Raw genomic sequence first — 22,002 nt, 5'->3', positions numbered from 1 at the left:
CTGAATGAAAAGCAATTGGTAGTATGTGAAAGCTGTAGAAGCAGCTGAAAAGTGTTCTGGTCTATCAACCTCTGAATCAAGAGTGGTTGTTTTACAAAAGCATGTGCTTTTGTACTTTTGCAATTTATGCAGAGATGGCTTTCAAAAGTGTGCTCTTCTTGCAAGAAAAATGACAGCGATGGAGAAAGAAATCAAATTGCTGAACGAAAAACTTGCTACAGTTAAAGATAGTTCTCCCCATCCTTATGGCTCTACTAACTTTTTAACTGCCGACATTTCTTATGGAATTCAACAACGTGTAAAAAGGGCTAATAATTTCATGATGATTGGATGATAAAGCTCCTTTATCTACTGTATGTGAACAACTTCAAATCCAACAGGAGACATTGACCATTCATAAGGTGATTCGCGATGGTAAAGCCATAAATAATAAGCTCAGACCTATTAAAGTTATTTGCAATGCTAAGACGGTGAGACCTGCTTTAAAATCAAGCAATAAATTACGCCAATCAAACAAAAATGCAACAGGATGCCTATAAAGCAGCAAAAAATCCCTTGAAGTGAAAAGGATTGCTGGGGAATGTGAACTCCTCATCAGGTATCATAGAGGATTGCCAGTGGTTGTTGATTCAAAACAAAAAAACTCATAGCAACACCATTAAATGCATATTTCCAAAATATCGGCGGTCTCGGATTTGAAATCGTGGAATAAATAGGATCTATATCATGCTGAATTTAATCTTTTGAGGGAAGTTAAGCTGAATTTAATTCTTGTTGAAAGTAACTTAAACAATAATATATCTGATGATTAACTTATATTTAAGATGTGACAGGAATGTTATGACTAGCAAGAAGTTGGGAACCGGATCTAATTTTTGTTAATAATAACTTGCCCACTTACATTGTCCCATTAATGGAGGAGTGAAGTAGGGGAGACCGGGGCTCGTTGGACACCGGGGAACAGTGGTCACTTCCTTCTAATTATTTTATTTACTTTACTCTAGTGACACCATCTATAGGTTAGACGTCCAACGAACTTACGGAGCGCGATGGCTTGATTAATAGCGACTCGAATGCGACGTCTTGCCATAATTCGATGTATTCGGTTCATGTGCGTGTCAAAAAAATACAGGTGCAAGTTTAAACGAAAATTTGATAGGTATGTAGAATTGATTTTATAACCAATATTTTGTGCTAATAAATTATAAATATTATATCTAATAAAACATTAAATACTCTTTGTTTTTATTAAAATACGATTGAAAAAATATTTTGTAAACATTGGGGCACAGTGGTCCAAGTTTTTTAAAAGGAGTGATCAATGAACCCCATCTCAAATTGTTTCTTTATAAACCATAGTAATACATGCTTGTTTTGTTTTAGAGCTGTAAAATTGTTCGCAATAGAAAAAGAAAGACCGAGATTGGAAAAACGAACCCAAATTCAATGCTTGAGGCTGTTAAAAGTACACAAATTGGAGGTTTATCCATAAAACGAGCATCAATTTTATATGGCATTCCCAGAACTACACTAAAAAGGTACATATATAAATGTAAGGACATATAGATATTAATTGGGACAATGCAACCCTTGCTGATTTACCGCCTATGATTCCCAATTATGCTACGCGGCAAGTATTTGATAAAAGAGAAAAGGCTTTATTAGCAGATTATTTAATAAAATGTGCCCAGCTTTACCATGGCTTAACTCCAAAGGCAGCACGTCAACTTGCATTTGAATTTGCAAAAGTAAACAAGAAAAAAATGCTTCAAAGTTGGGATAAAAATAAGTCAGCCGGAGAAGACTGGTTAACATCTTTTTTAAAGCGAAATCTAGATATCGCTATAAGAACTCCCGAGGCCACTTCAATAAACCTATAGTTACTAAGTTTTTTAGTAGCCTTGAACAGATATATCAGAAATCGACTGCACAAAATGCTGTAAAAGTTCTAGCTCAAAAGGGATGTAAACAGGTTGATCAAGTTACTTCGGCTGAAAGAGGCAAAACTATTACAGTTTGTTGTGCTATTAATGCATATGGCAATTCAATACAATAGCTACCGTTTGCAGCCACTTGATAAGACTGTTTATGGGCCGTTAAAACATTACTACAATGATGCTTGCAGGTAGGTGTTAAAAAACTTTTCTTGCATGTCGCAATGATTTAACTAGCAAATATTATGGTAAAGTAATTTCTAGTAAAGCAATTATTGGATAAGGTGACGATTATAGAACTTAACAGCTATAGAATTTTAAAATTAATTTATATTATTATTTATATTTTTTATTAATTTAGGTATTTTTTTTCATTGTTCTAGATCTTGGTTAATGGAAAATCCAGGGAAAAGAATAACTCCATATGACATAGCGGAACTGTTAGGAAAGGCTTATCCCCTCGCATTTAGCTTTGACAAAAATATATTTCAAGATAGTGATTTTTTCTCAGCCGAAGTAACCGATCTTCCAATGGATCAGCACGTTACAGGTGAAGATGATGAAAGCTTGCAATTACCATCGACTTCAAGAATCACTGAGCTTAGTCACTCTCCGATGAATTGTAGTCATATCAGCGCCTCTAACAATGACACAACACTCAATTTAGACACTCCAATTCATACCTCAAGTTTTTATGGAAACTCCGGAAAAACAGATCGTAACCCCCGACATGATTCGCCCATACCCGAAAGCAAAAAATGAGCCCTTAAAAGCATTTAATAAGTCCAGTTATTTTAGACATTGCCGATATTTCAGCAAATAGTTTTTTGTGGGTTAAATTTGTTACAAAAAAAACGTTAAAGTATTATATAGGGCAAGTTACAGAGATTCATTCGGGTCAATGCAAGTTAACTGTAAATTTTTTTACGCAAGTATGGTAACAATTTTATTTTCCCTATTATAGAAGATCAGTCTAGTATATATTTTGATAATATTGTATTGCATCTTCCTTCTCCAGCTCAGATTGGTGGAACTGCAAAGGCAAATAGCTTAGATCGATTTAATATTGATTTGCAGTCCTATAATATCGGATATAGCATATAATGTAACATTTATAGGTGTTTTAAAGTTAAGCCTTACATATTTAGTGTCATATCCATGGTACCCCTTTGATGTGTATAAGGTGCCCCGGTATGGGGCACTATGGTCATATTTTGAACCTAAATAAAAATGTGTGAAAAAAAAATCTTAAAGTTGTTTTGATGTTTTGTTTTTACGAAAACTTTATTGTCCAAATATGTAGTTTTATTGGTACTTGAAAACGAAAGCTCCAAGTCAAATTTTGTTCTTCTTATAATAGTTTTTATCAAAAAGTGTCCAACGTGCCCCGGTCTCCCCTACCTCTCTGTGCCAAGTTGGTAACTACAAATTTATTGTTGGTGGTGCTTATATTCCATCACATTTTCATTTTATACAACCGTCACTATGAGACATCTTGCAACATTGATGTTGCTTACTTGGTAATTATAACTTACTTGACGCTGCATGATGCAATGATGAGTATGGTGTTTTTATCCAGTGTCCAGAAGAAGATCGAGGAATTCAGGTTCCTTAATCATTTGGTTGTCATTTTTTAGACTTAAATATTTGCTTTTAGGTACTCTCTGTGTACTGAAAGCAAGTGGTCTACTTCTTAACTCATGCATTTAGCACTTTGCCTATGAATGTTACTTTGAATTTTCTAATATTTTAAAGTCAAAAGATCTCGGGTATGATGAGTTGTTCTATGATTTTAGTACCGCTAATTATATTAAACTGAATCATTTCCTTGCTTCTGTTAACTGGCAGGATTGTTTAGCTGATGAAATTTTGATTTTCTATGAAATTTTGCCTATAGGTATAACTTATTATGTTCCATTGAGACAATATACAACATTCAATATTCCTAAATAGTTTTCCTTAGACCTAAAGAAGCTCACTAGAGATAAAAAAAATTGCTCATTTGCTATCTGTTAATGAACCCTGAGATGAAAACTATAGACATTTCTTTCGCCTTGAAGAGGAGTGTAAACATCTTTCATAACTTTGTTATAACAATTATATTAGACTTATTGATGATGCAATAAATAATAATCCAAAATCTTTTTGGAAGTTTATAAATTATAAACATTCTAACCATGGTTTACCCAACTCTATTCATTACATGCTTTCTCTGGTTAAGACATCTTGTTTAAGCAATATTTTCAAACTGTTTATACTCATATGATAATGGGTCTTCCTCCAACATTGTTACGAATGCTTCTGCCGGTGTTAATTTTAATGTTATCTATTTGTCTGTCACTGATATTTACGAAAATATAGTTCAATTGCCTAATAAACTTGCCACAGGGCCTGGTGGTATCCCTAATTATTTCTTAAAAAATTGGATGTGTCCTATTGTACTGCCCCTATTTATACTATTTAATAGCTTTTTACTACTTCTAGTTTCCCATCAATATGGAAACAAAGTGGCCAAAAATGACCAAAATGATAAAATTGAAAACTCTAGAGGTATTTTCCTAAGATATTTGACTATTTGGTTGCAATAGTTACTTTGGCTATGTTTTTTATCCGATTCTTTGCATGATTTTGCCATAGAAAATCCATTGCAACAAATTTGTTATCTTATCACTATGATCTCTTGCTCCTAATGAAAGAACGTACTAGTAAGTAAGTAGATGCCATATTTACTGACTTTTCTAAAGCATTTGATCAGGTTTATTATCAAGTTTTGTTTAAGAAGTTGTTGTCTGTGGCTTTTCATACTCAATTGGCTAAGTGGTATAAAAGTTTATTTAAGGGGCGTGTTCAGAGAGTCAAGATAGACAGCTGTCTCTCCGACCTAATTGCAGTCACCTCAGCTTTTTCACACATATACTTTGCCTTTCAATGTCGCCTTGTTTTAAAAATAGCAAATGTTTGTTATTTGCTGATGACCTAAAATTTTAGAGAGTGGCATTGTTAGTAATCGGAAGCGTTTGCAGAATGACTTCGATAGATTTTTTATTTGGCGCAACATAAGTACGGTTGGTCTAAAAATCAATAAATCAGTCTCACTCGCAAATTGATACAAAGTATAAAAATAACTACGGGCTTAAATATGTCAAATTTAAAAAGCTACAATTAAACAGATTGCAGTAAATAATGGGTTCTCACTAAGTATAATTAATAAAATTTATTTCAAATTTTATAATAAATACAAGCTCTCCTATAATTTAATCCATAACACCAACACTAAAAATTCTAGATTTCATTGCCTCACTTACTTTGGTAGTATCTCCTCTCAATTGGCTAAATTTATTAAAAACTATAATTTACAGATATCATTCAAAACTTCCAACACATTATTTAAAAAGCTCGTAAACATTAAAGATAGAAGAGAACCCTTAACCCAATCGGAAGTCTTCTCACTCGACTGCGGGGACTGTAAGGCCGTTTACATTGGTCAGTCTGGAAGGAAAATAATAACGAGAGTGCAGAAACATTTAAGAGAATACAATAAACACAAGGATACCGAAATCACCGTGACCATTTATTGGCCTCAAAACACTTTCCTTCCATCCCCGAAAATGTAAAAATCCTTCATGAGTGCCCCAAGGGAAAGAAGCTTGACTTATTAGAGAAGATGGAGATCACAAGGGCAAAAAGGAGTCCTGTACTTTCTTGTGTGAATGATGTTTTTACCTTTGAACCGCATTCAATTTTTAACAATATTTATCACGACCAGGATAGCACATAAGTTTAGCGCTTGCCTACGAACCCAATGTTCGCTATATCATTTCTCGATCAAGTCATATTTCACTTTTTATTTTTTGCTTTATTTCCGTTCTCTCGGTTAACTTAACGTCATTCTGCTTTTTTTCTTTTATTTAGTTTTGAAACCGGATTTAATGTGAACGTCAGCATTATTTTATATGTATTTATTTTTTGTTTTAACTTAAATGTTTGTGGTGTTAAACGATAATGCAAATTCAAATTCAAATTCAAATTCAAATTCAAATTCAAATTCAAATTCAAATTCAAATTCAAATTCAAATTCAAATTCAAATTCAAATTCAAATTCAAATTCAAATTCAAATTCAAATTCAAATTCAAATTCAAATTCAAATTCAAATTCAAATTCAAATTCAAATTCAAATTCAAATTCAAATTCAATTAGCTACCGGAATTCTTCAAGATGCCTGTTTTATTGAACCATTATTTCCAGTAATAATTCGATGCTGCACCAAATCAGTACTTCCCAAGTCATTATCGTGCAAAGAAAACACATCTTGATTTTTTTCAATTAGACGTTGCAAATGTAATTATTAATAGCAACGAGTTTTGAAAAATTCACGTTCATCAAATAGACTAGAGTAGACCCCTATTTCAGCATATTTTAAAGGAATGAAATACTATTTTTTGCGTCCTATGTAAATAGTTACAATTTTTTTTCTCTTAATTTATTCTTTTCAAAGTACTTTTTTGCTCAAATTTTAAAATATTGCAAAATCGGAGATATTTAAATTCGAGAAGACCCATGTTTAGTATACTTATATTTATACATTCTTTCCTTTAATTATAAAATTTTACATTTACATAACATGTACGTGCAATTTGAAATTCATTATAATAAATAACTATCCACACAGTTATTACGGGTTACTAATCTCGGCGTACAGAAATCTAGGTTCGTGTGGTAAAACTTTAACGTAGCAAATTGGTATACACATAATATATTTCGTTTCGAGAGCAATAACATAGAATAATGTCACGGGAAAATTATTTCTAAATTAGTAATAATAGCTTGGTTCATTGTATTATTCGTCATCATGTATGTTTTAGGTTATTTTTAGCGGTTTTTAGAAAATAGTCAAGATCAGAAAAACATGTACATATTTAAAACGTAAGAAATTTTTAACTAGAATAAATTTGCTATTAGAAAGAATGTCTCTCTTTTGCCTGAAAAAATGACACTATTTTTTCATGTCATAATAAAATTTTTGGCTTTTTGTAAAATAAAAAAATTTTAAAGAAAAAGGTATAGTCTATACACTTCAAGAGCTTCGGTATCTGTAACTGCAGAGGGTGCAAGCACCGCTGCACTTAGGGCTTAGTACACCCATTGTGCACATCTGTTCAAAGAGTAGCACCTTTCCTTCAGATCGTCATCCAGACTAGCGAATTTACGAAAGCGACAAGGTCACCAGGATCACCCTGGTCCCCTCATTGATCTCGTCAAGGGATGGGTGGGATACGCCTAGAAAGCAGCTACGTATTGACGAGAGAGCAGGGCAATCGCAAAGAATGCGCTCCATTGTCCCGTCTTCAAGGTTGAATGCTCTATACAGTGACCGCCTAAAGTTCTGCATAAATTCGATAAAAATTAAAGACCTGATTCTTTGAGAAAACGCTCGGACCCGTCGATTTTTATTTTAAGTTGAGCATTATTTGACATAAATTTTTGTATACAGAGTGGAACAAAAAAAAGATATGACGTCATTTGTCATTTTTTTTATGGAATGCTATATTTTTTTTTGCATTTATGAAATATAGGCAAAATTCCAAGCAAGTTTCGTATAACACACCTCATATCAAAACTCAACTGTTTCAGAAATATCTACATTTAACCAACAAGAAAGTAAGTAAGTACGTCTATTTACGAACTGTGAAAACTCTTATTAATGTATCAAGTGATCGCCATTTACTTCTTGGCAGAAAGCAAGACGGTTTACAAACTCATGTAAAACACTATCAATTATTTCGGGTAATATACTAAGTCTAATTTCATATCTAATTCTATTTTTCAAATCTTCTACGTTGTTTGGCTTCTCAATATAAACTTTACTTTTCAGGTACCCCCATAGAAAATAGTCGCAGGGATTTAGGTCTGGTGACCTGGCTGGCCTCTCTATTGGCCCTTTTCGTTCTATCCATCTTTCTGGGAACACTGCATCCAAGTAATTACAGACATCTCGAAAGAAATGTGGCGGTGCGCCGTCTTGCTGAAACCATAAATTATCTGTCGGGACAGCAGGGTTTTGTTCGTCTGGGTATAGGGCAGCCAAAGCAGGAATAAGATATTCTTGAAGAAAATTCAAATAGCGTTGTCCTGTTAAGTATGGCCCTATTACTTTATTTTCCACGATACCAGCCACAACATTAATAGATTTACGGTACTGTGTATGAGCCTCAGTTGCCCAGTGTGGATTTGACACTGACCAGTACCGACAATTTTACCGATTTACGACAACGTTTAAACAAAAAGTTGCTTCATCCGAAAACAAAACTCGTAACACAAACTGACGGTTATTATTGCAAACGTTCAATATTGGCTCGCAAAATTGGTTTTTTCGATCAGGATCGTCCTCATTTAATTCGTGTATTAGTCTAATTTTATAAAGGTGGTATTCATTTGCTTTTAAGATGCGTCTTACTGACGTTCCGGCTATATTATTATCAACTGAAATTTGTGAAGTTGCATTGTTTGGATTTTCTTCGACGCAGAGCAGAACGTTTAATTTTGTTTCTTCAGAAATCTTTGGACGACCTTATCTTGGCAAATCCCTAACATGACCTGGGCCCCAATTCTTGAAAACCGGGGAGTAGAACGGCTAATAAAAAGGGGGCGTGGCTCTATTAAAAATACAAAATCCGTATTCTTGAATATCGCTCTACTGAAAATCGATATAAAGGTTGCTCCCTGCAGATCAACATTTCCTCTACTGGTTTTTTTGCGGGGAACGATTTAGGTATCGCATGTAACACAAGCGCACTAATTTCACACTGTATGTCATGTGTCATTTTGGTAAATTTTGTTTTGTTTTTATTATTTTATGAGGTGGTGGTGTTTATAAATGTATATTGTTTATTTTGTCTTTGATTGCGGTTATTTAAAGTAGTTCTTTTTTATCGTATTTCTGCTTTTTTAATTTGCTACCAAGATGAACTTAAACGCAATCTTGGTGTGGGATATTGCTGAGCAAAACCAAGAAGATGCTAATAAATATTGGAGAATTCCGAGAAATAATCTTCCACACAGTGACCCCTTTTTATCATTATTATCAATCAGAAAATCACAGTAATAAACAATAATAAATAACAATAACTTATGTATATAGTTATGCTTACGACTGATTTGTTTTTCTGATCTTTGTGATCTGGTTTTTGTATAAAATGGGCATAGATGGCACACTACATGTTTCATTTATATGGTTGTGAGCTTATGATTATAACTTACAACTAAACACATGTTGTATGAACCGAATATTACAGTTAAGTCTTAAGATAGTTAACCCTTATAGTTCTACATTATTATCTACTCATGGATGCACTGGGCTTAATCTACCAAAATCAAATTAAATTCAGTTTTTATATTAACTATAGTACCTAGCATTGTTGATTATTTGATATGACATTTTTGTCTTAATTTATTATCTTTCTCTACTGCTTTCACTCCTTACATGGACCATCTGGAATTGCATTGGGAATATTGGTTAATTCCATTCAATGCTGTTGCATCTTTTGTTTAGTATAGGTTTGAGTAAATTTCTCAGTAAACATTTCCTCGCGTGTAGATATAAACTCCACCATAATTTTTTTTGTTTCTTCATAATTGGGTTGCTTTTTTGCCCACTTTTATCCACATTTAAGTTGAATAAAAAGAAAAAATACCGAACTAAGTAAACAGCTTTAAACGAAAACACTAAACAAATTAAAAAAACTGGCAGCCCATAAAATTATCCCCACTACTAAAAACAACAAGCTCCCAACAACCACAGATTTACAGAATATTCTGTATTCTGTAAATCTGTGCCACAACATTAAAGGTAAATTACAAAAGGTCAATACCCCTCTATAATTGGTTGGAATATTTGGCAACACGGCTATACTTTCTCTTGAAACTTGCTCTCTCCTTTTCTGTCGAGAATACACACTTGGGCTCCTGAAGTTATGAATTTGTGCTCTATTCTACTAACTGCAGACTGAGAAATAGGATGGTTTGGGTATTTGGTATTAAACAGTTCACTTACTTCTTTTTGGGTGCGCACTCGATCCCCGTACCCTAGGTTCATCAAAATTTCAATTCGTTGGGTTTCCGTTAAATTCCGGAAGCCATAAGTTATTCTGATAAAAACTATTAATTTTCGAACTGACAGTGACATTCGAAAATGGAGATTCTTTACAAGTGCAACCATGGAAATAGAAACAATTGGCAGTGTTTACAACATTATTTTTATCCTCGATTTTACCTTAATTTGTAAATAGACGTACTTATTTGTTTTCTTGCTATTTAAATGTAAATATTTCGGAAACAGTTGAGTTTGGAGATAAGGTGTATTATACGAAACTTGCTTGGAATTTCGTCATATCTTTTTTTTTGTTCCACCCAGTATACAAACATTTATGTGAAATAATTCGCAACTTAAAATAAAAATTGACTAGTCCGAGCGTTTTCTCAAAAAATCATGTCTCTAATTTTTATCGAATTTATGCGGAACTTTAGGCGGTCACTGTATAATGGACTCCTGCTTAGTGTCAAGTCAAGTCAAAAAAAAACTTTATTATCATAAGATTATGGGTTTTCTTGACAAAGCTAATATAAATTATCCTAGTTCAAAAGCTTAATTTTACAGAAATAGCACTACTTACAAACTATAAAAGTGGACTTAACACTCATACATATATTAGTACTTATACTTATAAAATATAATATAAAAAATATAAATATAAGTATATAAACAGTGCACATAACATTATTATCAGACAATTGCAAATAGAACGTACTAAAATGTTTAAAAACTTAAAATAAAGAATAGTAAGAACATTAAAAACTATCACAATAAAATTCATTTAACCCATTTACGCCTGCCGTCCTTTTAAAAGGATTTCCAAAAGAAATCTGTATTTTTCTGATTCAGCTGACGGTTTGAAGATGTTGCCAGTGTCACATTATATTTAGTTAACATCTTAAACAAGGTCAATCGCGATCGTTAGGATTTTGTTAATTTTTGGATCGATAGTGACGAATAAAACACGCTGTGTTTCTAGTGATTTTGCAATGAGTGACTCAAGGTGAGATATGTTAAAACTCGTTTATTTTTTCGTTCTTGTTTTGATTGTTTTTAACAAATAACATAACATACTGACCTTTTTATATACTTGTGGTTATGTTTCACACTTCTTGATCAATCCAGGAGCGTTCAATTAAACGAGTCCTTTTAAAAGGACGGTAGGAATGTGGTTTTTTACAGGTATTGGAAAAAGCCACTAACCATGGCAGAAATCTTAGAGGAATTGGAGAATGACTCTACGTCGGACATTCCTACAGACATTACACTTTTTCCACCCGAAAATGCCAACGAAAACTGCGATACCGATGAAAATTCTGGGGCTGAAGACAATGTAGTACCAAAATAATTTACCCGGAGTGCAACTAAGGGCCCCGGCGCAAATTGAATTTGACGTAGAAGGTGAAGACGACTGGGACAGTGATGACGATCTACCACTCTTCACTTTTGTTGAAAGGCGACCTAAACACATAAAGACGTTTGACTATACTCTCAATAAAGATTTAGACTCTACGTTTATGCAATGGCAATCAGTTCAAACTGCACAAAGCAATCGTTTGCCTGGAAATATTTTCAAGTTGTTCTTTGATGAGAACTTGGTAGGAGAAATTGTCAATTTTACCAATATTTATGCACAGCAAAAAAACCGCCCCGGTAACGTTACTGCAGACGGGATGTACTGCTTCATAGGGGTGTTACTTGTCAGTGGATACACAACTGTTCCAAGGCGACATATGTATTGGCAAAATTACAACGATACCCAGAATAAACTTATATTAGCCGCTATTTCCAGAGATAGATTTCAATTCATAATGAGTAATCTTCATTGCAGTGATAATACTTTCATTGATAAAAAAGACAAGTACTCTAAACTGCGTCCTCTTTTCAAGAGCCTAAATAAAATTTTATTTGATTATGCCCCAGTTGAAGAGAATCACAGCCTTGATGAGGCCATGATACCGTATTTTGGGAGACATAGCGGTAAGCAATTTATTCGAGGCAAGCCTATAAGGTGGGGGTATAAATTTTGGTTAGGTACCCTACGCCTTGCATACATTGTTTATTTTGATCCCTACCAAGGTGCGTCGACAACAATTCCGAACAAATATAAACACCTGGGTTTGGGAGCGTCAGTTGTTCTCCAATATGCAGATGTTTTATAGAAAATGCCTTACCAGCCCTTTCACATGTTTTTTGAAAATTTGTGCACATCTTTGTCACTTCTAAAGCAGCTAAAATTGAGGAACATCAAGGCAACTAGTACTATACGTGAAAACCGAATCCCACAATCTCCATTTAGCAATGCGGCAGTTCTGAAGAAAAAGACACGAGGTACATTTGAATGGGGTGTTGCCGATAATGAAATCGCATTATGCAAATGGAATGACAACAGCGTTGTTACTTTAGCCACCAATGCATGTTCAGTTTTGCCAGTAAATAAGGTCAAACGATTTTCACAGGCTGAAAAAAAGCATGTTTAAATAGATCAGCCTCAATTGATCAAGGCATACAACGAAAATATGGGAGGTGTAGACCGTAGTGACCAAAACATAAGCCAATATAGAGTTTCAGTACGAGGTAAAAAGTGGTATTTTCCGTTATTTTCCCACTGTGTAGACATGGCCTCACAAAACTCATGGCAACTCCATAGGAATAATGGTGGTACTCTTGACCAACTTCAGTTTAGAAGGGACCTAGGGACACAGCTGCTCGAAACGTACAGGAAAACAACTAAGAGAGGACCTTCGAAATTGCCAAAAACTCCATTCCAATTCTCGCGTTACGATAGACTAGATCATTTAGTTACATATCACGAGAGTCAGGGGAAATGTGCTGTGTGCCACAAAAAAGCAAATTTTGTGTGCCAAAAATGTGAAGTTGGTCTTCACCCAAAAAACTGTTTTGTGGATATACAAATTAGTTTTTAAGTTTAAGTTTTAGGTATTTTGCTAAGCATTTTGTAAGATATATAAACATATCTTTACTTATTTTTCTAATAGTAGCCCGTTATCCTACCGTCCTTTTAAAAGGACCGCCGTTTTTTCCAAAACTGGAAATTGAAAAAAAAATAATAATTTTTTCTCGACTCATGCGACCTTCTATTGACCGTTTTTAAGAAAAAAATATACAAATGCGAAAAAATATAGTTTCAGGGTCAAATGGGTTAAACTATAATAGGGTGTACCAGCTAGTAATCTCCTAACTTTTTTTCTAAATATTTTTAGGGAAGGAACGTATAGAAAATATACAGTATAGCAATATTACAACGTCTGCGACTCGTGCAGACAAAAAAGCATATTTAACCTATAAACTTGACATTTGTAGTAATAGAGAAATTTGGAGTCACTTGAAAAAAATCAATATTTCTAAAAGATCTAATGTACAGCTTTCTATATCATTACAAGATGTTAAAAAACTTAATGGTTTTTTTACTAATATAAAGAGTAACAACAATAAGCCTAATACCGATTTTATTTTTTTTTAAGGAGCACAGAATTTTTCCAAATATATACGATTTTAAGTTTAATTTAGTAGACCAGGATTTAGTAGAAAAAATTCTTCAAACTATAAAAAGCAAGGCATTTGGGTCCGATAATTTAAATAATACTATTGTTATGCTTTGCTGTCCCGTGATTATTAACCCTCTTACCCATATTATAAATTGTTGTCTGGAGAAAAGCTATTTTCCGGAAAAATGGAAGGAGGCCAATATTATTCCCTTGCCTAAAATTAAAAATCCCACAGAATTCAACAATCTTCGTTCTATTTCTATACTTTCTGTTCTTTCGAAAATTTTGGAAAAAATTATGGAGCGCCAAATTCTTAATTATTTAAATAGCAATAATCTCATCTCAGAATATCAGTCTGGGTTCCGTAAGGGCTATAGCCGTGTCACTACGTTATTTCAAGTTACAGACGATATATTTTGGGCTTTGGATACAGATCTGGCAACTGTTTTAATTCTCTTAGATTTTACCAAAGCATTTGACATGGAGAATCATGAGATACTCATATCTCTATTACATTATCTAGAATTTTCTCAGTTGGCCTTAACCCTTATGTAATCTTTTCTTTCAAACCTCAAACAAAGAGTTCTGCTAAATGGCAAAATATCGGAGGCACTTGACGTTATTTCTGGTGTACCACAAGGTAGTATTTTGGGTCCATTGCTATATACAATATACAGTGAGACCCAAAAGTCCAGAATAAATTCATTTAAAATTTAGGGGTATGTTCAAAAAAAAAACGCTCGGACACGTCGATTTTTATTTCTAACTGCGGGTTTTCTTACTATAATTTTATGTATACAGGGTGGTCCAAAAATAAGTTACGACCATCAACTTCAATTTTTGAAATGGAAATACCTATTTTTTATTCTGTATTCTTAAAGAACAGAAAATTCTAGACATATTTCATGTACAATGTCCTATACCTATCTTCATTTGTTTTTGAGTTATTGACAGTTGAAGATCGGCATATTTGCACTTTTGACATGTTATAAAATCCAAACGGTTAGACATAGACAAATGCGGTTTGCACTTTTAATCGAAGCTTTTTTAAAACCATCTGTACTGAGAAATTTACGGTTGAATTTCTAAAAAAACCTTCAAAATATTAATGTATTTAATCAAAAGTATTGTATAAACGTTGAACAAAAAGAAACTATTCTAATCTAGACGAAATAAATGTTCAAATTGAGCCCCATTAACTTCTTGACAGTAAGCGAGTCTTGATTCGAATTCTCTCAGAACGTTGCGTATCATTTCTTGAGGTATTCGTTGAATCTCATTTCTTATATTATTTCTCAATTCTTCTAAATTGTTGGGTTTATTTACATACACTCTATGCTTTAAAGAACCCCACAAAAAGAAGTCCAAAGGAGTCAAGTCGGGGGACCTAGCAGGCCACTCCAATTGACCCCTTCGCCCAATCCATCGACCCGGAAATACCTCACTTAAATATTGGCACACGGCTCTGCTGAAGTGTGGCGGCGCGCCATCTTGCTGGAACCAAATTGAAGCTTCTGGAATATTGGGATTATTTGCATTTGGAAACATCAAACATAAAGCGGGAATCAGTTCGTTCCTTAAGAATTCCAAATAACGTTGACCTGTTAAGGTACCTTCGAAGAAAAATGGACCTATGACTCTGTCATTGATATGCCGGCCCAAACATTCACAGATTGAGGATATTCAATCAATGCTTCAATCACCCAATTTGGATTGGAGGAAGACCAGTAACGGCAGTTCTGTCTGTTCACTGTACCATGGCAGAAGGTCGACTCGTCAGAAAAAATTATTCTACGAGTAAAAAGACGGTCGTTATGACAGACATAAGCAGACAGGACTTAAGCTTTTGAAGATCTATGAGAATAGCTTCTTTAAGGCTTAGTTGGTCAGAGCAATGCCATAAAATTGTGGTATCGTCTGCGAATAAAGTGAACTTCCCAATTATATCAAGTGATGTAATATCATTTATAAAAAGTAAAAATAGTATGGGGCCCAAAACTGACTCCTGAGGAACACCCCAATTATTTTCTGATATCATAGATGTAGAAGATTCAATCAAAACCTTCTGGCTATGGCCAGTCAAATACGACTCAAACCAACAATGGAACACCCCTCTAAAGCCATAGTGGTGAAGTTTTTGCATTCAAATGTGATGATTCACACAGTCAAGAGCTTTTGAAAGGTCGCTGCATTCACTCCACCACTATTAATGCCTGAATATAATCCCTCCAAAAACTGAGAAATGGCGTCGTTTGTACAGAGCTGCTTTCGGAATTCAAATTGAAGAGGACTTAGAATATTGTTTGAATTAGGAAAAAGAAATCATCCTAAGTTTAACTAGCCTCTCCATAATTTTGGATAAATTGGCAAGTAAAGAGATGGGTCTATAGTTGGAAGGATCCTCCATGTCTCTACCCTTGTGCAAAGGAATAATCTTAGCCAACTTTAAACATGTGGGAAAAATACCAGACACCCAAGAAATATTAATTGCTTGAACTAATATATTCAAAATGTGGTCAGACAAACCTGTAAACATTTTTATGGATAGGCCATCATCCCCTGAGCTGCGCTTATTTTTTAATGTCCAATATGGCTTGTTTTAGTTCTGTCAAGTCTGTGGGAATCAAGAAAAATGAATTTCTAACTCTTGTAAAATTTGACAGAAGGCTAAGAGGATCAGAAGGTTGGGTTATATTTTTAGTAAGATTTTCAGCTATAGAACAATAGAATTCATTTAATAACTTCGGAGATAATTCACTTTCATTAATGCTTAAGGAAAAATTGTTTTTGTTACGAATATCGTTTATTATTGACCAACTCTCCTTTTGCTTGTTACATGCATTTGTTAGACGGTTTCTATTAAAATAAGTATAAAAGTAGTTGTTATCAGTGAATTTCCTGATGTAGTGAAGAATTCTAAAGTTTTTAAAGGACCACTTTAATCCTTTTGTAAATCATGGTTTTTTATTTCTTATTTTAATTTGATGGTGTGAAATTTCCCTAAAGGATCTGTAGAGTTGTAAACATTAAAACATCTTCCCAAAAAGCATTATTACATCGCTGATAAAACCTATCACAGTTTGTTGTACTAAATATTCTACCATACTTAAATCTTGCTGGTTGTTCTACAGAAGCCATGTCAAATTCACATAGAATAGCATAATGATTCGACAAGGCCTGCATTCATGACAGAACAGTAAACCTTGGAACAAACATAAGAATATACATAATCTATTAATGTAAACGAAAACTGTATTACACAGGTTGGACTTTTAACATGCATTACTAGATTAAAAGTAGAGTGTTTTTTTAGAGGCGGAGAACTTTCATTTGGCAACACTGTTTTTTATGACAGCCGACCTGACAGTTCTGGGTTATTTTTAGATTAGTTTGGTTTGGCAATTCATCATGAACAGACTCACGCCGGAGCAACGTTTCCAAATTGTTCAAATTTATTTTGAGACATGGTTCTATTCGAGAAACTGTTGATCGTTTTCGCAATACTTTTACTCTAGTCGACAATACGCATCCCGTAAGACGCCGTACCAATCATCATCACCGATCCAAATGTGTCAATTCGTCGTCGTTCTCAACAACTGAACTTATGTCCATCCACTTTATGGAAAATTTTGCGCAAAGATCTCGGATTGCGAGCATATAAAATTCAACTTGTCTAGGAGTTGAAACCCCAGGATCATCTTTTGCGCCGTACGTTAGCTGAATGGGCGGAAGGAAAGATTGCTGTTGATCCATGATTTCATATGAAAATTTTGTTCAGTGATGAAGCACACTTTTGGTTAAAGGGCTCTATAAACAAGCAGAATTGCCGAATTTGGGGGGATGAGAATCCACGAGCTATTGGCGAAAAAACGTTACATCCAGAAAAACTAACCGTTTGGTGCGCTTTATGGGCCGGTGGAATCATTGGTCCTTATGTCTTCAGAAATGCTGATGGTCAGAACGTTACAGTAAACGTTGAGCGATCGAGAAACATGATAACCAACTTTTTTGTACCTCAATTGGAAGCCGTTGCAAGCGTTGCAGAAATGTGGTTTCAGCAGGACGGTGCCACGTGCCATACACCAAACAATTAATTTACTGCAAGAGACATTCGAGCGACAAATAATTTCAAGGAATGGACTGAAATGGAAAAAATCTTTTAATATTGACTTCATTATAGAGGTTCTTATCATATTTCAATAAAAAAAATGCGTTGTTTTGCGACTGTCAAAATAAGTGACACATTTTTATGATATTATAAAGTGTTTTTTTTTACCATTTCTACATAACCATTTGGCATCATTGCATAGGAGATGTTGCAAGCAAACAAACTGCTCGTAGTTCCCCGGCAATGCTAATTCTTGGGTATGCAATTTTGCACAGATAACCTATACTTATCACTATATTTACCTTAGAACCTTCTAAGCTTGATTTAAACAGTGATTATTAAATTTTAACACTAATTACGACGACAGTAACGATAACTAATTCAGTTTAAGTAAATGTCCTAGCTAAGCACTCAATTCACTTGTTACTATTCTATTATGATTACAAGAACGGCAAATTTCTTATCTCTAAATGATATACCAATAATCCATGACGACAGCAGGTTTATAATTTTTTATTCGTATATTTACCGAGATAAGAGCTTTTGTAATCTTTATATTTTTAATAATTCTTATTGTATCTAATGAAGATAAGCGTAGAAAATAGGTAATAGATTTTATATTAGTGAAAAATAAAACGGTAATATTACTCTTGGTAATGATAAAATGTTCCGATACGTCTCTACAGACGTATCTTTCTCTGAATTGATAGAATGTCCTTAAATTGATGGTCATTTATAGAAAGCAGGAAGTGTTCATTTAAATATATTTCAACTTAATTACACATTTAGTGCTTTTAAAGTACTACTATAATTAACTATTACTACAAGCCTATTCAATAGTAAGTCAACAAATATCTTAAAAAAATGGTTTTTCCCCTTAAAGGGATGTGAATTTTATCACCATCTATTGTCTTGTCATGCATTTTATAATAACTTATATAAAAAAAAACTGTAAAGTCTAATTTTCGAAATTCCATTATTTTTATTTTAAATGTAACTTGACGTTTCGGTTATTTTTTATCTCCAACCGCTTATTGGGTGTAAACAAACGACAACTATTTTACAGGATTATATACTAGAGGTGTATGACGTTCGGTAATGTGTGAAGTGCATTAGATATTCCAGTGTTGGTGGGTCCCCGCTGTTATTATATTATTAGAATGTTTCATGTTTTTTGTTACCAATTTAATGGATTTCTGAATAATCATGAACCAGCCTATTAAGTATTGCAAAATATTATTATTTTCTTTTTATTTTTTTATGGCTCTGATGCTATATTACACCATACCTCTGATTTTTTTGATTCCCTGATTACTCCTATTTAATTATCCCCTTTCACACAACCTATTATCCCTGCAAGTGTAATGTTCATACACGCGCATGAACCTATTCTGCGTACCTACACGTAAGAGGGTCAAGAAGGTAAGAATATGGATTGGCTGAGAAAGGATTTGGGCAGTGCAGTATATAGATCGAACAGTACCGGTGCCGAGATATTATAGTGCTTTTCCCCTGACACCTCTCCTGCAATAGTGGTAAGTCAGAGTTTCTTCCTTTTCTTTTCATTGAATATTTTACCGTTTATCTCTTTACATTCATTAAATGCGGTAAGGGGGCATACTAATCACTCAGAATAAATATTAAGAACCGGCTTCTCCTGAATTAAATACAGTCCACTTCAAAGTTGTACCCAAAATTATTTAAAGTCTTATTTCCCTCAATAAAATTTGGATACATTAGTGTCCTAAGTAACCTCAAATAGGACCTAGTGTCCTGTGTTGTAATGTTGGGAATATCAAAACTGACTACAATTCCTTGGTTTTACGTGATATACGTTGCTTTCACGAATCTCCTTTTCTTCCAAGGTTGCTTCGTGCACACAATATTTTCTTCTGTCCTTAGAAAATTAAATGCCTAGAATAAGCCTAGCTGCAAACTATAGGCGAGGTTGTTTGAGTTCACCAATGATGTCAAATCGACTTACCAATTTTTCATTCAATATATTATTTTCTTAAACGACTACATATTTTTTTATGTGTTGTATTTTGTAACAGGTACAAACTGTACTCTTTAAAAGTTTCGTTTATTTTTTCATATCTGTGAAGCTAGCGCCCGATCGATATCTAGCAACCAAAAATATAGAACGGAGCATATGTCGTTTGCCAGCAACCTATTTATAGTCCGCGCCCGCTCTTATTTAATCGATATAATGCCCGTATCTCCTGAAATTCCCAAGGAATGTTAATATTTTGTTGGAATGTTAAAGTTTATTTGTGAAAATTACTTAAAAAGTCAAAAAAATGAAAAAGGCTCCCAAAGGATTTGAATTAATCTTTTTTCTATAATAAATATCTAAACGCATTTGTGATGGTTGCAAACCTCTACAAACAAAAGTTTTTTGGTAAAAAATTATTGAATTGTTAGATGTTAAAAAATATAAAGGGCTATGTAACTCCTAAGGCTATAAGGAAAAGTTTTATTATCCATATCCTTTGGCAGTTATATAGCCGTTTATAACATCTAACTCAATAATTTTTAATCAAAAAACTTTCGTTTGTAGAGAGAGGTTTGCAACTATCTCAAATGCGTTTAGATATTTATTATACAGTGCGAACGTAAAGGTTGGAATAAATTCATTTAAAATTCAGGGGTATGTTCAAAAAAAAAACGCTTGGACATGTCGATTTTTATTTTTAACTGCGGGTTTTTTTACTATAATTTTATGTATACAGGGTGGCCCAAAAATAAGTTACGGTCATCAACGTAATTTTTTTAAACGTAAACACCTATTTTTTATTTTAGATTTAGGTTCTACATCAAATTCTAAGTACATTTCATGTACCATGTCCTATACCTAAACTCGACCGTTGACGATTGAACACAATAAAAGGCTATTTTTGGAAGAGTTATTTATATCAAGCAACCTATCAGTTATTGTTTGGTTATTTACATTTGTGGTTGGTGTTTTTGATTGTTAACTTGTCACAATTTGTTGACATCAAATAATTTTGAGTGAATTTAGTTTGATTTAGATGCCTAAGCAAAGTTTTGCTTGTGTTAAGTTTATCAAAAGATAAAATTAAAATTTCAAAAAATGGTACGTCTTAGTGAGCGAGAGCGAATAGAGATTTTGATGATGATTGGTTATGGAAACAGGATGCGCACTCAGATGGAAGTCTGTGAAATTTATCATGCCAAGTATCCTGATAGGCCACGTATATCTCAAAGTACTGTCAGTAAAATAGAACAGAAATATCGGGATTTGGGTCATGTCAGGGATAATTATACGAAAGGTCGGTCAAGTATATCAGAAGAGAAGCAACTAAATGTTTTGCTGGCAGTTGAAGAACATTGCCATAAAACGACTCGCAATATTGCGTTAGAAAATCAGATATCCCAGACATCCGTCGTTAAGTATTTAGGTATAAATAAATGGCACTCTTACAAAGTTCAATTGGTTCATGAACTAAATGAAGATGACCCAGATAGGCGTTTAGAATTTTGTGAGAGACTTATGGACTTGTGCCATGCTAATCCACAATTTTCAAAAAAAATTGTATTTTCTGATGAGGCAACGTTTTGTCTTCATGGAAGTGTAAACCGGCAAAACTGCCGATATTGGGCTACTGAAAATCCGCACTGGATGATGGAGTGCCACAGCCAAGTCCCTCAAAAAGTAAATGTTTGGGCGGGGGTGATTGAAAACAGGGTTATAGGGCCCTTTTTCTTTGAAGGATATTTGAATGGTGAGAGGTATTTAGAGTTTTTAGAAAATGACTTGGTTCCATGCCTTGCCACTTTATACCCCGATCCAGAATTAATCTTTATGTTAATCGGCCAAACAACATTGAAGACTTAAAAATTAGAATAACGGAAGAAATAAGATTGATAGAACCTTCTGTTATCGATAACGTTTTACAAGAATTTCAGCATCGACTGGGATATTGCCAAGAGGTTCGTGGCAGCCATTTTCAACACTTAATAAATTAATTAAAATATTTTTATGTATTCTTGCTTGATATAAATAACTCTTCCAAAAATAGCCTTTTATTGTGTTCAATCGTCAACGGTCGAGTTTAGGTATAGGACATGGTACATGAAATGTACTTAGAATTTGATGTAGAACCTAAATCTAAAATAAAAAATAGGTGTTTACATTTAAAAAAATTACGTTGATGACCGTAACTTATTTTTGGGCCACCCTGTATACATAAAATTATAGTAAGGAAACCCGCAGTTAAAAATAAAAATCGACATGTCCGAGCGTTTTTTTTTTTGAACATACCCGTGAATTTTAAATGAATTTATTCCAACCTTTACGTTCGCACTGTATATTACAGAAAAAAGTTTAATTTAAATCC

The 22,002-nt window shown here is 33.7% G+C and overlaps 1 protein-coding gene across 2 annotated transcripts in view; it reads right to left on the bottom strand.

The window, feature by feature from the left end:
- LOC126741152 (PDZ domain-containing protein GIPC1) overlaps nucleotides 1-22,002 on the bottom strand; it is a 91,557-nt gene that overhangs the window by 55,835 nt on the left and 13,720 nt on the right. Inside the window, exon 1 of one of the 2 annotated variants that reach the window (XM_050447495.1) lies at nucleotides 17,944-18,099. The exons of the other annotated variant lie outside the window; for it this stretch is intronic. The gene's annotated coding sequence lies outside the window, so the exon portion shown is untranslated. Of the gene's footprint in view, nucleotides 1-17,943; nucleotides 18,100-22,002 lie in introns of those variants that run through there. 2 annotated transcript variants of the gene reach the window in all.

Source organism: Anthonomus grandis, chromosome 10 (genome assembly GCF_022605725.1).
Source record: "Anthonomus grandis grandis chromosome 10, icAntGran1.3, whole genome shotgun sequence".
NCBI classification, from domain to species: domain Eukaryota; kingdom Metazoa; phylum Arthropoda; class Insecta; order Coleoptera; family Curculionidae; genus Anthonomus; species Anthonomus grandis.
Note: the sequence above shows the minus strand (reverse complement) of the source record. Positions and strands in the feature narration are given on the sequence as shown.